The sequence below is a fragment of the Natator depressus genome, chromosome 1 (assembly GCF_965152275.1).
Source record: "Natator depressus isolate rNatDep1 chromosome 1, rNatDep2.hap1, whole genome shotgun sequence".
Taxonomy (NCBI): Eukaryota; Metazoa; Chordata; order Testudines; family Cheloniidae; genus Natator; species Natator depressus.
Genome location: NC_134234.1, coordinates 145,212,140 through 145,227,313, shown reverse-complemented (window position 1 = coordinate 145,227,313; position 15,174 = coordinate 145,212,140).

Here is a 15,174-nt window from a genome sequence, read left to right as displayed (position 1 = left end):
ACTGTGCAAACCCTTGTGGGAGGGTTTGGGTTGTTATAAAAAGTCTTGCTGTACTTCCAATCACACGCCCTATGAATCAAAACCAAAAATGACCTCCTCCTCCTCCTGTTTCTGTTAAAAAACAGTTGCAGGAGAAATGTGGCATTGAAATTTCCATTTGTTTGTTTTGTTTTTGCTAACCCCTTCCTCCCTCCCTCCTTTCCACATTCTTCTGTCCTAGGCTGACAAACACTGAATACTGTTATTTCAAAAGAGTTCTCCCATTCCCCTTTTGCCAGGACCTGGCATAAACTCAGTTCCCATTACAGAACAGCCTTGACTGAACAGTCCCACTCTTCTTAGGATACTGAGTAGCCAGTCTCATAAGGAACCTTCTCTCCCTAATCTTTGGGCTTGATCCAACATATATTGAAGTCAATGGAAAGATGCAGTTAGTTTCAATGGAGTGGATCAGGCCCTTTATTTCTGGACACTGCTCAAATGGACTCCTCTCACATCTCGCATCACTCATGGGTGTACAGACTGATCAATACAGAGCGGACACAATAATATGTTGTGGTACACGCTTCATATGATGTAAATATACAGGAAATGGGGTTTTGGTTTTCAGATTAATGGAAAGCAACCAGAGACCAAGGTATCAGCAGGTGCAGCTCATCCTCAGCTATTTTTAGACAAAAGTATTATAACATGGGGGTTTACATTACACACTTCACTGTAGTCTACGTTGTACTGTAAATTGCCATGTCATACAGCTTTGTTTCACAATCTTACATTAAAAAACCGAACAAACAGCTGATGATGGGAGCTGACCTTCCCCACTGCTGAGACCTTGATCTCTGGTTGCTTTCCCATTAATTTGAAAATCAAAATCCCATTTTCTTTCACATTTCTCCCCCAAAAGCTTTCAAGAGAAAACACATCCCCCATTCCTTTATTGTCATGTAAACTTGAACCCATAAAGAGCGTAAATCTTTCCCCTCCAGAAGTTATCTGCTGTGTTTCTTCTTACCCTTTGGATGACTGCAGTAACTTTTATACCAAGCTGTTGGGAGTGTAATAGTAAGCACTTCATTAATAATGATTTGTACTACTGAAGAGTTTAAAACAGGCAGATCTTGGCCAGGAACAGACCTTATTTATTTTTGTTCTTTTTGTTAAACTCTGAAAAGAATGCTTTAAGAGCAGATTTGCTTCTGCTCTGAGATACTACAAACAGTATTTCACATGCCACTGCCCCAGAGACTGTATTAATCAGCAGAACAGCAATAGGAGCACATTCTGACAATAAATATTTTCATGTTTTAGTAATAAAGGGGATACATTTTACGGTGTGAAAAGGAAGAAACAAGTAGAGCTGGTGCTCTACATTTAGAAACAGTGATAATTCCAGGGATTTGCTGACTGGAGAGTTAAGGAGGAACAAATGGAATCTTAGGATCCAGGCTTTGCAGTCAGAGTGGACCCAGCACAGCAGTGAATCGAAGGAGAGCAGCAGATGTGGATCAGAAAGAGGAGAGCACAAATGAACGGTGCTGCCTGACAGCTGGGGTAGGCTTGGTTTCTTTGGGGTGCCTTACTTCAGAGAACCAGCAAGAAGTGTGAAAAAGATAAGGGTTTACAAATGGCTGGGAGGAAGAGAAGGAGCTAGGAGGAAAAGTGTATTTTGGGGCTCGGAAGTATTGGTGGATCTGGATCCTGACAAAGCCTTGATCTGCTCCTGGGTTTGCTGGTACACATTGTGTTACAAAAGGAGATGAGTGGGAAACTCAGGGAATTGTATTAGTGAATACGAGTACTTCAGGGGGTGAAACAGTCACAGCAAAATTCAGGATCCCAACACTCGAGCCTTTTCACATTTAATTATGAATTCAAAATTGGTCCTGGTTTTTGCAATATTTTGTAGTAAAAAAGAACTCCTTTTCAGAGAAAACAAGCACATTATTGAAAAAAATTATTTTCAGTGTAAAAGCACGGGAAAGTGCAATATTGGCATGTTTTTGGAGCATAATTACAGTTTTTGAAAAATGTCATGAATACATAACATTTCATGGGTGAAATGATGGGGAAAACAAAACTATGGAGAATGTGAAAATAATGTCCTCAGTTTCACAGAGGCTTATTTAAATGCTCATTGTTAGAAATTTCCCAGTCTCTTACTTGTGTCATTTAGTTCCTCCACAGTGCATGCCCTGAGTAGAAAAAAACTGTAGATATGTATATTGCAAGGATCTGGGGTTATAGTGGATCATAAATTGAATGAGTCAACAGTGTGATGTCATTGCAAAAAAGGCAATTATAATTCTAGGACATATTGACAGGAATGTTGCATGTAAGACATGGAAGGTAATTGTTCCACTCTACTTGGGCACTGGTGTGCCCTCCGCTGGATTACTGCAGACACTTTAGGAAAGATTGACAAATTGGAGAGAGTCCAGAGACAAACAACAACAATAACCAAAGATTTAGAAAATCTGATATATGAAGACAGGTTGAAAAAATTGGGCATATTTAGTCTACAGAAGGGAAGGCTGTGGTGGGAACATGATAACAGTATTCACATATGTAAAAGGCTGTTATAAAGAGCATGGTTAGCAATTATTCTTCATTTCCACAGAGAATAGGAAAAACAGTAATCAGCTTAGTTTGCAGTAAGGGAGATTTAGGTTGGATATTAGGAAAAACTTTATAAGGGTATGTACTTGAATAAGTTACGAAGGGAGGTTGTGGATGTTTTTAAGAACAGGTTAGACAAACACCTGTCAGTGATGGTCTGGTTTTACTTCTTCTTGCCTCAGCATGTGGGGATGGACTACTAGATGACCTCTCAAGGTCCCTTCCAGCCCTACATTTCTATGATTCCATGATTACCATTTAAGTAGGTTATTTTTGAAGATTTGAGGCTTTAAACCTTGTCTGTGAAGCTCCAACAAGGCCTTTGGAAACAGAGAGTCGGAATAAATGGCCTTTTCTCAGTCAAAAAAGAGGTTAATGCTGAGGTGCCCCAAGAATCAGTATCAAATTTTGAAATAGCTTTGCAGGAAAGGAAATTAAATGCCAAACACTATATTATAAGACTATCTGATTGAACCAACTAAAGAAATCACATTCTTCATAAAGGATCCACAGTACCATTGTTTTTCTTCACTAATAAATGCTCAGAATGCTGTGCGATATAACTTATCATTGGCAAAATACTTATTTATTCAGCACAGACCAAGTATATAGAAGGATATAACTAATTTTTAGCCAGGCCCCAACCTACCCTCTGATATACGGGTGTAATTTTGCACCTGCATTTAACTGTGCAGCAGTACCCATTTAGATGCCTAATTACCTGCCTGTGGGTGCATAGTTAAGTTATTCTGTGGATCATTTATACTGGAGTAATACATACCTATACATTAGATTGTTGTAACATAGGACCAAATTTATTTGTCTTTCACTGAAGCCAATGGCAAAACTCCCATTTACTTCAGTGGGATTAGAAGATGCAAAAGGGATAACTTAATTAAGCTTTTTAAATTTGACATACAATAAACAAAGAAATCTAGCTTTCAAATGGTACAAACCTGAAATAATAAAATGTAATTTATTCTTAGAGAGAAAGGAGAGAGATGGAGGCTTTAGAGGGCAGAAAGAGGACCCTGGAAAAGAGAGTGGGGTGTACGAGGGCTGAGGGGAGAGAAAGAGCTCACTAGAAAGAGCAGGAGATAGCACTAATGATAGTCCATAGAAAGGGAATGAAAGAGGTAATATTGCACAATTATGGATCTTTCTGACGAGAAATAGAATTACTTCTCACTGGATTTTTCAGAAAGCAGCAACCTTGACTATTATTAGCCCGTGGGATGATATTAAAGCCGTCAAAAGAGGGGAATGTATTTGCTCTAACTGACAGACAAAACAAAACATGAAACAAGATGTGCTTTAGGAGATGTTCAGAACTAAATCAAAACCACAAAAAGGCTTGGCGTAAGATCTCCAAAACTAAGGTAATCCTTACAAACCTAATTCATCTGAAGTATTAACATTCTGATACGGGAGTACGCTGACTTTACATTCATAACAATGTGCCAACAATGTTAGAAGTGTTATTCAGAAAATTCCAACCCATTTACAGCACCTCAAACATCACATGGCTACTCTTAAAAGCCAGTGAAAGACATTAACAAAATTAATGATCAGTTTTGACAGTACTGTAAACCCCATATAAATCCATTTGCCTTCTGATTAATGAAACCTGGTTTTGGTTGGATTCCCCCGCACCTCCACCCCCTCCAGCTAGGAATACCAGTCTAGAAGTCTCATTTCCACTGCAGACATTGCTGGTCCATAAAAAGAGAATGCCTGCTGAGAAAACGCCTAGATTAGACATATTCCCTGTGGAGCTCTCAGAAACCATTCTGATAAAACATGTTATTAAAGTTGTTTTTCTTTGGTAATTATACTTCAGTTTGGACATAATATATGAAGGCTGCAATGTCAAACACATACTGTATTAACAGAAACAAAATCCGCTCAGGAGGCCACTTCAAGTCTCATTACTCATGCAACTACAATGTCACAAATAGCCCAGTTTCAGTATCTCTTTTCCCATGTGCACCACAGCAATGGAGGGCTAGAGGTAGGGCAAAACACTGCCTTTATTGTGGGGTGTTTGTAAGAGCATACTCACCTCCTCCCCCATGAAAGTTAAAGCAGTCTCAAGAACCGTCTGATGCTCCACTTCTCATGACTTCCTAGGGGCTTTGGAAGCAGAGGATAAGCAGAACACCACAGTGTTCCAGACACAACTCCTACCCTTGGGAAGCTGAGGGGCTTGATTAAAGCTGCTTTGGCAGCTCTAGTCCACAGGGGAGCCCTCTTAGCCAGGGGTGTAGGAAATCCATTGACTTAAAGATCATTTTATGCATCAGAGCAATGTAAATGGGCCTCAGTATGACAGAGCCCTATAACTCTAGTGGGATACCCACAGATTACAATTTCACATTGTGGTTTTTTATGTATGCATCTTTCTCTCAATATGCACACATGTATTTATATAAATGTGTATGCTTGCATATGTTCACATAATCTTTATCATCTGTCTATTGACATGCTGGTGTGTATACAGCCATAGAAAAATCTGTATCTATAACATTTTGCCCACCTATATTTCTTTCTATGAATGATAAATAATTAGTGTTGTAGCTATAAAGCTTATATATTCCTAGTCAATGACACCTTCAAGGTCTCAGTGCTGCCTACTGCTTGACCTTGGTTTAAAAACTCACAGAATGGAAACCTTGAAACCAAGATCAACAAAATTCATTCTGACAGAAACCAGATGCAGCACAATAGAGAAAAATACACATTTAATTTTAGTCTTTTTTAAGCAATCCTCACTGTTACCAGTTCTTAACATCCTAACGTACAGACTGTCCTTCATCACAGACTGTCCTTCACCATATGTAGCATTCATTTTAATGCTGCAGTTACATCTTGCTTGTACAGTGTTGTAAGTACAATAACTCTAGCGATTCTACATTAGTCCCTTTTTGCAGCTGGAGAACACGTACATAACCATGGCAGTCACATAATAGGGTGCTAACAGCTTTAGAATGAGGCTCTTTTATTGAAAGATTCCTGACATCATAAAAGACTACAGTGAGAAATATTATATTTCATAACATTTGAACAAGTGGGTTATGAGGCTGTAATACAAAAAATGATCCATATAGTGGATATTTTTGACCTCAAAGATCCTGCTATTGTCTGATGTTAATGTTCATTTATACATTCTGTGCCAAGGCAGCTAATCTCCTGTAGGGTTTAATATATTTCTTATTTGGTTTCTCAAGGAAAATGGAACAACAGCTCTAAAAGATGGGAAGCCAAATCTGAGGTCAAGTGTCTTGTGCTAAGTCACTGTGGTCCATATTAAATGGACTTAAAGTAGCTGACTAATTTCAGATCAGAATTGTGAAAGGTGAATGAGACACCAATTGAATTGATTTCAGAATGGTAGCTGTGTTAGTCTGTATCAGCAAAAACAATGAGGAGTCCTTGTGGCACCTTAGAGACTAACATATTTATTTGGGCACAAGCTTTCGTGGGCTAAAACCCACTTCATCAGATGCATGGAGTGAAAAATACAGTAAGTAGTATATATATTACAGCACATGAAAAGATAGGAGGTGTCTTACCAAGTGGGGAGTCAGTGCTAACGAGGCCAATTCAATTAAGGTGGAAGTGGCCTATTCTCAACAGTTGATTACTTTTGTAGTGCTAATGAGGCCAATGTAATCAAGGTGGATGTCACCCATTTCCAACAGCTGACAAGAAGGTGTGAGTATTAGCAGAGGGAAAATTACTTTTGTAATGACCCATCTACTCCCAGTCTTTATTCAAGCCTAATTTGATGGTGTCCAATTTGCAAATTAATTCCAGTTCTTTAGTTTCTCGTTGAAGTCTGTTTTGGAAGTTTTTTTTGTTGAAAAATTGCCACTTTTAAGTCTGTTATTGAGTGTCCAGGGAGATTGAAGTGCTCTCCTACTGGTTTTTGAATGTTACAATTCTTGATGTCTGATTTTTATTCTTTTGCGTGGAGAGGCTGTGTCTAGAATCATAGAATCATAGAATATCAGGATTGGAAGGGACCTCAGGAGATCATCTAGTCCAACCCCCTGCTCAAAGCAGGACCAATCCCCAATTTTTGCCCCAGATCCTGAAATGGCCCCCTCAAGGATTGAACTCACAACCCTGGGTTTAGCAGGCCAATGAGCTATCCCTCTAAACTCTGTTTTCTTCTTCGCATTTTCTACCATTGTTACAACTAAGTAGCTCCATCAGTAGGGTTGCCACCTTGCTAATTGCTGGTAACCAGACCACCGAGGCCCTGCTCCTGCCCCTCCTCTTCCCACCAAGAGCGGCTACATAGAAAACCTTACAGCGGTGCAGCTGCAGTGTTATTGCGTGCTGATATAAGGTCTGTAGTGTAGACAAGGTGATAGATTTGTCAGCTCTGAATGAATACATGGTGAATAACTGGGTTCACTAACTCCAAAATCTATGTTGGTCACAAACAAACAAACATCCTCTCATGATCCATTAATTCATGTGACGTGCATCCAAGACTGTACCTGAGATTTATATAGTAATTTGGGGGACCTCTGGGGATTACTCAGCTTGAAATAACTATATTTTCTTTAATAAATTTTTCTTACATTACTTCTGCCTTTCTCATTTACTGGCATCTTTTGGATTATAATTTGGAGTCAGGATGTATGTGAGTGAGTACAATAAACCTTACAACAAACCAAAATAAAATAAGAACTAATGTTTGGAGTTCCTTAACCTTAAACCAAACCTTTGGAGTTACACAAACCTTAAACCAAAAGTTTACTTTGTACTAATAATTAGCAATTATGTTGTGATTTACATGTCAAAACACTGTTCAGACATTAATTAACATGAATTTTACTGCCAATAAGGTATCATTCAGTTGTTAATATGATTTATGTCATGCATTAAGATATGGAGAAGAATATGATTGTTCTGTTTATCTATTAAAACAAATAGTACAGGATAGTACAGTTACTGGCTGTCTAGAAATAAACGTTTTCTAAGGGTGTTAGAAACTTTGACACAAAAAGAGCTTGAATGGCTGGTCAGTATCCATAATTCCCAGTAAACACACACTTATGGACTTTTAATTTTCGTGCTTCCTGTTTACTTATAGTATAATAATGCCCAAAGTGTAAAGAAAATATGAGATAGTAAATTAATATGAATATTGCCTCGTCAAAGCTTCCAAACTGCAAGATTCAGACCCAGATATTCACAATTCTTATTTCCCCTTTCTGCCTCTTGTAACAGTTAGGCCATGTCTGCACTACCAAATGTTGTCAACAAAAGTGATGTCGACACCCAAAAGGCGACATAATAAAAATCAGAATTTCATGTTCACACTTGCTCCCTCTGTCAGCAGACACATTGGGGGCACCATCGTTGACAGAGTGAGCATTGCATTGTGGGTACCTATCCCACAGTCCAGCTCAACACTTTCTGTTGCTAAGTGTTGTGGGAAGGCAGAGGAGATCACGGTGCATCTTGGGACCTGGCTAAATGTCCCGTGACACATTGCTTTCTGGCCCAGCACTCTTTGGGTGTATGGCTTTCTTTGGCGGCATTTTTACAACTGCCATTCTCTGCTGTGCACCCCAGCATCTTTGTGAGAAGGGATAGACCCCACACTGCTCTCCTATGCTCTGTTAACTGTCATGAAGACATCGCGGATGGCAGTGCAGTTAATCGTCAAGTTCCCAACTGAAGAAGACTCACAGGCACTCGACATTCTGAGTAACATGGATAGGAGCAACTTTAGATTGCTTTTGGCATTCACAGAGCAGCTGCATAGGGTAGACCAAGGCCAGCCTTACCATGAGGCAAACTGAGGTGGCCACCTCAGGTGCCAGACTGTGGGGGGGCACCACTAGGACCCAGAGTGTAGAAAATTGTGTCTGCTGCTGGTGCATATGTATTCTCTGTGCTCTAGATGCACAGAGATGGTGGAGCACTGTGCTGGAGGAAGGAGGGCACAAGAGACATAACAGGCAGGCAGGAGAAAAGGTGAGAGGGAATAACAGAAAGCAGCAGGAGCTGCAGGGGGAGAGAGAGGAGGAAGAGCCTCTTATGTACCTCTCTAGCACCCCCAGAAGCCTGGACTGATTAACACCAGCTTCTCAGAGAGCTTCCTGTTTCCTGCTGCTTCCCTGAACCTACTTGAAGAGAACAGGCGGTCAACTGAAGTAGTAGGAGCCAGTTAGGCCCTTAAGATGCTGATATCTTCCCTCACTCAGGCCCTGCTACCAGCCTGCTTATTTGTCCCCTTCAATTGAGTGTTGAGGGCCAGTATAGCTGGCACAGAACAGCAGTCATGAGTGAAAGAAGAAAATGCCCCTCTGGGGCAGCATTCAGAAAAAGAAAGAAAGCAAAGGAAGCTTTTCTATCTAAGCAGGAAGGAGCTCTCCTGAGATACATAGACACAAATGTTCACGGTGAGCCTTCCGGCCCCAGTGAGGATGTCAGTGGTGAAGAGATGCCTGATCTTCCAGTTAGTCAGAGTGCAGGTGACCTGGCAGTTACTGCAGCATCCATATCTCCATCTCAAATGGATGCAACCATGCACATTCCTGAAGAAAAATGTAGATCAGAGAAGAGTGTGGTGGAGGCGCAAGAAACAGCTGCTGCTGAGTTTAGTTCCTTAAGTCTAGATGATCCAGGACTGTAGACCCACTTGAGCAGTAGCCTGAGGGACTTCCTTGTAGTGCATGGGCCACAGCAGGTGAAAAACTTCATGTTCCCCAAAGACAATGAAAATAGAAGTTTCCATCCAACACATTACTGGCGTGAAATTCCCAATGGTGACAAAGTGGAGAGGCCATGGCTTATGTACTCAAAACCCCAGAATGCTGCACACTGTTTTGTTGAAAACTCTTCCAGTCTAATGTTCCAGCCACAGTGGGTTCTAGAGGAACAAAGGACTGGAAAAATCTGGCTAGAAATCTGGCATGCCATGAGAAGGCAGCAAATCACCAGAGAGCATTCGATAGGTGGAAAGAGCTTGAAATGAGACTAAGGTTAAAGGCCACCATCGATGATCAGCATCAAGAGATTGCATCAGAGTCTCTTTTGTGGCAAAATGTTCTGAAAAGGCTCATTGCCATTGTGAGAATACTTGCTACCCAAAACCTAGCACTGCATGGCACTTCAGATCAGCTGTATGTGCCAAACAATGGAAACTTCCTTAAAATTGTGGAGCTGATGGCTGACTTTGATGCTGTACTCCAGGAGCATCTAAGAAGAGTTATCACCCAAGAAATGTACACACACCACTACCTTGGAAAAACAATTCAAAATGAGATCATACCGTTACTGGCAACAAAAGTCAAACAGAAGATGTGGAAGATCTGAAGTCAGCAAGATATTACTCTGTTATTCTGGACTGCACACCTGACATCAGCCATATGGAACAAATGACTTTCATGGTGCATTTTGTAACAACAATAGAACCTAGTGAAAATGTCCCTACAATTGTGACCATCAGAGAGCATTTTCTAGAATTTATTGACATTGATGATACTACAGGAGCTGGTATGACAAATGTGCTTCTTAAAAAGCTGGAAGATACGGGAATTGCGATAGCTGACATGAGAGATCAGTGCTATGATAATTGTGCCAACATGAGTGGAAAGAACAGAGGAGCGCAGACACGGATCAGAGAGTTAAACCCTTGAGCTTTTTTTGTCCCATGCAGTTCTCATTCATGAACTTGGTGGTCAGTGATGCAGCATCAGCTTCTAGTGAGGCTGCTGAATTTTTAAATGTAATTCAAAGCATCTATGTATTTTTCTCTGCATCAACTCATCGATGGCAAATTTTGAAGCAACATCTGGGAACATCCTCTCTGACACTGAGACCACTGAGTGCCACACGAGGAGAAAGTCGACTGGAGGCGATAAAGCCTATCAAACACCAAATTGGGAAGATAGATGCTGCCATAGTTGCCATTATGGAGGATAATGCTTTGACAGGAACTGTTTGTGGGAGAAGAGTGGCAGAGGGAAATGGAATCACCAGAAATATACATAACTTCAAATTTCTGTGTGGCTTAGTGTTGTGGCGTGACATACTGTTTGAAATAAATGTTGTAAGCAAGAGACTCCAAGATGTTGACCTTGATGTATCTGGAGCAATGGAACAACTGGACAAAGCAAAGTCATACCTACAGTCTTACCGGTCAGATGAGGGATTTCAAAACATTCTGAAGAGTGCACAGAAGTTGGCAGAGGAACTTCACACTGAAGCTATTTTCCCACCCATTCAAGAATACAAGAGTCACCAGAGAAGAAGACATTTTGATTATGAGGCACGGGATAATTCCATAAGAGACCCCACACAACAATTCAAAGTTGAATTCTTTTCCAAGTACTAGATTGTGCAATACAGTCAGTTGAAGAACATTTCATGCAGCTCAAGGAACACAGCAGTATATTTGGGATGTTGTATGGTATTCCAAAACTCATAGACTCATAGACTTTAAGGTCAGAAGGACCATGATCATCTAGTCTGACCTCCTGCACAACGCAGGCCACAGAATCTCACCCATCCACTCCTGTAACAAACCGCTAACCTATGTCTGAGCTATTGAAGTCCTCAAATAGTGGTTTAAAGACTTTGAGATGCAGAGAATCCTCCAGCAAGTGACCTGTGCCCCACTCTGCAGAGGAAGGCAAAACCCCCCAGGGCCTCTGCCAGTCTGCCCTGGAGGAAAATTCCTTCCTGACCCCAAATATGGCGATCAGCTAAACCCTGAGCATGTGGGCAAGCCACTAGCCAAACACCCAGGAAAGAACTCTCTGTAGTAACTCAGATCCCACGCCTTCTAACTTCCCATCACAGGCCATTCAGTGTATCTACTGCTAATAGTTGAAGATCAATTAATTGCCAAAATTAGGCTATCCCTTCATATCATCCCTTCCATAAACTTATCAAGCTTAGTCTTGAAGCCAGATATGTCTTTTGCCCCCACTGCTTCCCTTGGAAGGCTGTTCCAGAACTTCATTCCTCTGATGGTTAGAAACCTTCATTTAATTTCAAGTCTAAACTTCCTGATGGCCAGTTTATATCCATTTGTTCTTGTGTCCACATTGGTACTGAGCTTAAATAATTCTTCTCCCTCCATGGTATTTATCCCTCTGATATATTTATAGAGAGCAATCATATCTCCCTTCAGCCTTCTTTTGGTTACGCTAAACAAGCCAAGCTCTTTGAGTTCTCCTTTCATAAGACAGGTTTTCCATTCCTCGGATCATCCTAGTAGCCCTGCTCTGTACCTGTTCCAGTTTGAATTCATCTTTCTTAAACATGGGAGACCAGAACTGCACACAATATTCCAGATGAGGTCTCACCAGAGCCTTGTATAATGGTACTAACACCTCCTTATCTCTACTGGAACTTCTCACTACACCTGAAGAAGACCTACACCAGCAATGCAGGGCACTAGAGACAATGTTGACACATGATGACATGAGTAATATTGATGTGAGTGATTTAGGTGATGAACTGAAAGCCCTTTCAAGATACATTTCAGCTGGATCAACTCCAAAAGCTGTTCTGGAATATATGTGCACAAATAAGATGCCCACCCTCTTTCCAAATGCTTTTGTTGCTCGGTGTATACTTCTGACACTTCCTGTAAGAGTTGCCAGTGGAGAACGCAGCTTCTCCAAGCTGAAGTTAATAAAAACACATTTATGCTCCACAAGAGAGGCTGGTTGGCTTTGCAACCATCTCAATAGAACATGAGCTGGCCCAGACTGTGGACCTTCAGCAGGAAGCAGTTCAAATCTTTGCAACCAAGAAGGCACGGGCAGCACCACTTTGATTATTCAAACAGATAAAAATGCCAGTGTTTACTACGCAGACAAGAAAAGTTACATTTGCTGTTCAGGTGTCTGAAAGTTAAGTGTTACTTAAAATTTTTGAACAAGGCATTTTAAGTTGTTCTCCTTTATTTGGGTTGGTAGCAGAGCAATACTATGAGATGAGTAGAACAGGAAGAAGGCAGAATTGAGATCTTTCAAAGTTTTGGCCCAAGCAAGTAGGCATGAGGGCGTCATTTGAGCTCCCCTCCTCAGGTGCCAAAATGTGGGCTGTCCCGGGGGTAGACCGTTGCTTTTGGGCTTGGGAAACAAGCACTGAATAGTGGGATCATAATGTCATGCAGATGTGGGATGAAGAGCAGTGGCTATAGAACATTTGGATGCAGAAAGCCACCTTCCTGGAACTGTGTGCAGAGCTTGCCCCAGACCTGCGACGCAAGGACACCAGAATGAGAGTTGCCCTCTCAGTAGAGAAGTGTGTGGCAATTGCTGTGTGGAAGCTGGCAACTGCAGACTGCTACCGGTCGGTCACAAATCAATTTGGAGTGGGGAAATCAACCACTGGGGCTGCGTTAATGCAAGTGTGCAGAGCAATACATCATATCCTGCTACGAAGGACTGTGCCTCCGGGAAATGTGCATGAAATAGTGGACAGCTTTGCAGAAATGGGGTTCCCTAAGTGTGGAGGGGCGATAGATGGCGCACGCATTCCAATTTTGGCACCAGACCACCTTGCGACAGAGTACATCAATAGGAAGGGATACTTCTCCATGGTGTTGCAGGTGCTTGTGGATCACCGAGGATGTTTCACTGACACCAACATGGGGTGGTTCGGGAAGGTGCATGACACACACATCTTCAGAAACACCAGCCTGTAAAGAAAGCTGCAAGCGGGGACTTCCTTTCCGAACCCGAAGATTACAGTGCGGGATGTTGAAATGCCCATAGTGATCCTGGAAGACCCGGCATATGCCTTACAACTGTGGCTCATGAAACCTTACACGGGACACCTGGACAACAGTAAGGAGCGGTTCAAGAACAGGCTGAGTATGTGCCAGATGACAGTTGACTGTGCCTCTATGCCACTTTGGTCCCTGCACAAGTGATTGCTGAATGGTACGGGAAAGTTTCCTACAATGTGGGAAGGAACAAAGCTGCTCTGCAATGGAACCTTCGGCAGAGGATTGGCGAGTACCTCCTGGAGACTTTCCTGGAGATCTCTCTGGAGGCTTCCCGTGAGCTCTTGTTGTGCATCAACACCCTATTCTGCCCTACCGATTAGCTACACAGGGAAATGTCCCTCTTCAATTAATTCCTCATAAATACTAAATATTGTTACACATAGGTTTCTGACATACTTGCTCCTATTGAAGGAGTTAATCATAAAAGTCTATGCCTGTAAATAGAAGGGTAAAAACACATTCTTTCCCTTTCGCCTTGTTACATATTATAAAAATATATGACATCACTGAGATTCCTGTAACTAGATTTGGAAGATTTTTCATGTTTGCTTGAACTTAAAGATATAAACAGAGTTTGGGACTTACCAAGAATGGCTTTGGTATCTCAAAGTAAGTCTACATGGCAAAAAAAACCCATAGCAGCCAATGGCAGAGCCCAGGTTTACAGACTTGGGCTTGTGGCACAGTGCTAAAACTAGGTGTGTAGACATTTAGGCTCAGGCTGGAGCTTGAACTCTGAAGTTCAGGGTAACGGGTGGGTTTCAGAGGGGGACACTGGGGGACATCCCTCTGCCCACACCACTTCCTGCAGCCCCCATTGGCCTGAAGTGGCAAACCGCAGCCAATGGGAGCTGCGATCAGCTGAACCTGCGGACACAGCAGGTAAACAAACTGTCCCAGCCCACCAGGGGGCTTACTCTGATGGGCCAAGTGCCAAAGATTGCCGATCCCTGATCTATCTACATACCTATTTTTAGTGCCCTTGTGTTAGCCCCAGTCAGTAGATCTGAGATCTGAGATTCATTGCTGTGGGTTCTTTTTTTTTTTTTTCTGTGTAAACATAACATTAGGGTCCAAAGCTGCCATTTTGACCACCTTCTAGGAGCTTTGTGCAGGGCATCTAATCAGAAAGGGATTGCAGTGGGAAGGGAAAAGAACACTTTCTTCCATTGGGCAGCTCAGATGCATGGATGGTTTAATCCTGTGGATCTGTGTAGTAATGAATTTACTGGCCATCCCCCAATCCCTCCTCTACACTGTTGTAGAGAGTGGGGGCACTGAGGAGCACAGTGCAGGATTTAAGTACTGCCAATCCCAAATATCCAAACATCTTAAAGGTAGACTTAAAAATCATGAGATTTTACAAAAAGGAATTGCACTGTATTTTGTTTGGTTTTTGATTTTTTCACTTACCTTCAACTTGTATGTGATTATCTCAGGATCAAAATTCAGTCTTAAATATGCATGAATAAATGGAGCCCTTCCTGCTTACTGCTCCTTACCTCCACTCATCCCCCGAGTTGGGGAACTACCATTCTATCCCTCTCTATCTCCCTCCTTCCCTAGACAGGATAGCGTGACAGATGCTCCACTGACGTTCTCCTTGCCTGCTTCCCCAGAGACTTCAGTCTCCCACCTGCCCCATCTCCACAGTCAGTCATCTCCCACATTTCCCTCCCTTTCCCTTCACAGCCTTTTATCCATCCCATTCTCCTAGTCTGCTATGCTACTTTCCACTGTTCCGCTTAATTTGATTGCAGCTTCCACACACCCCGGTGTCCCCA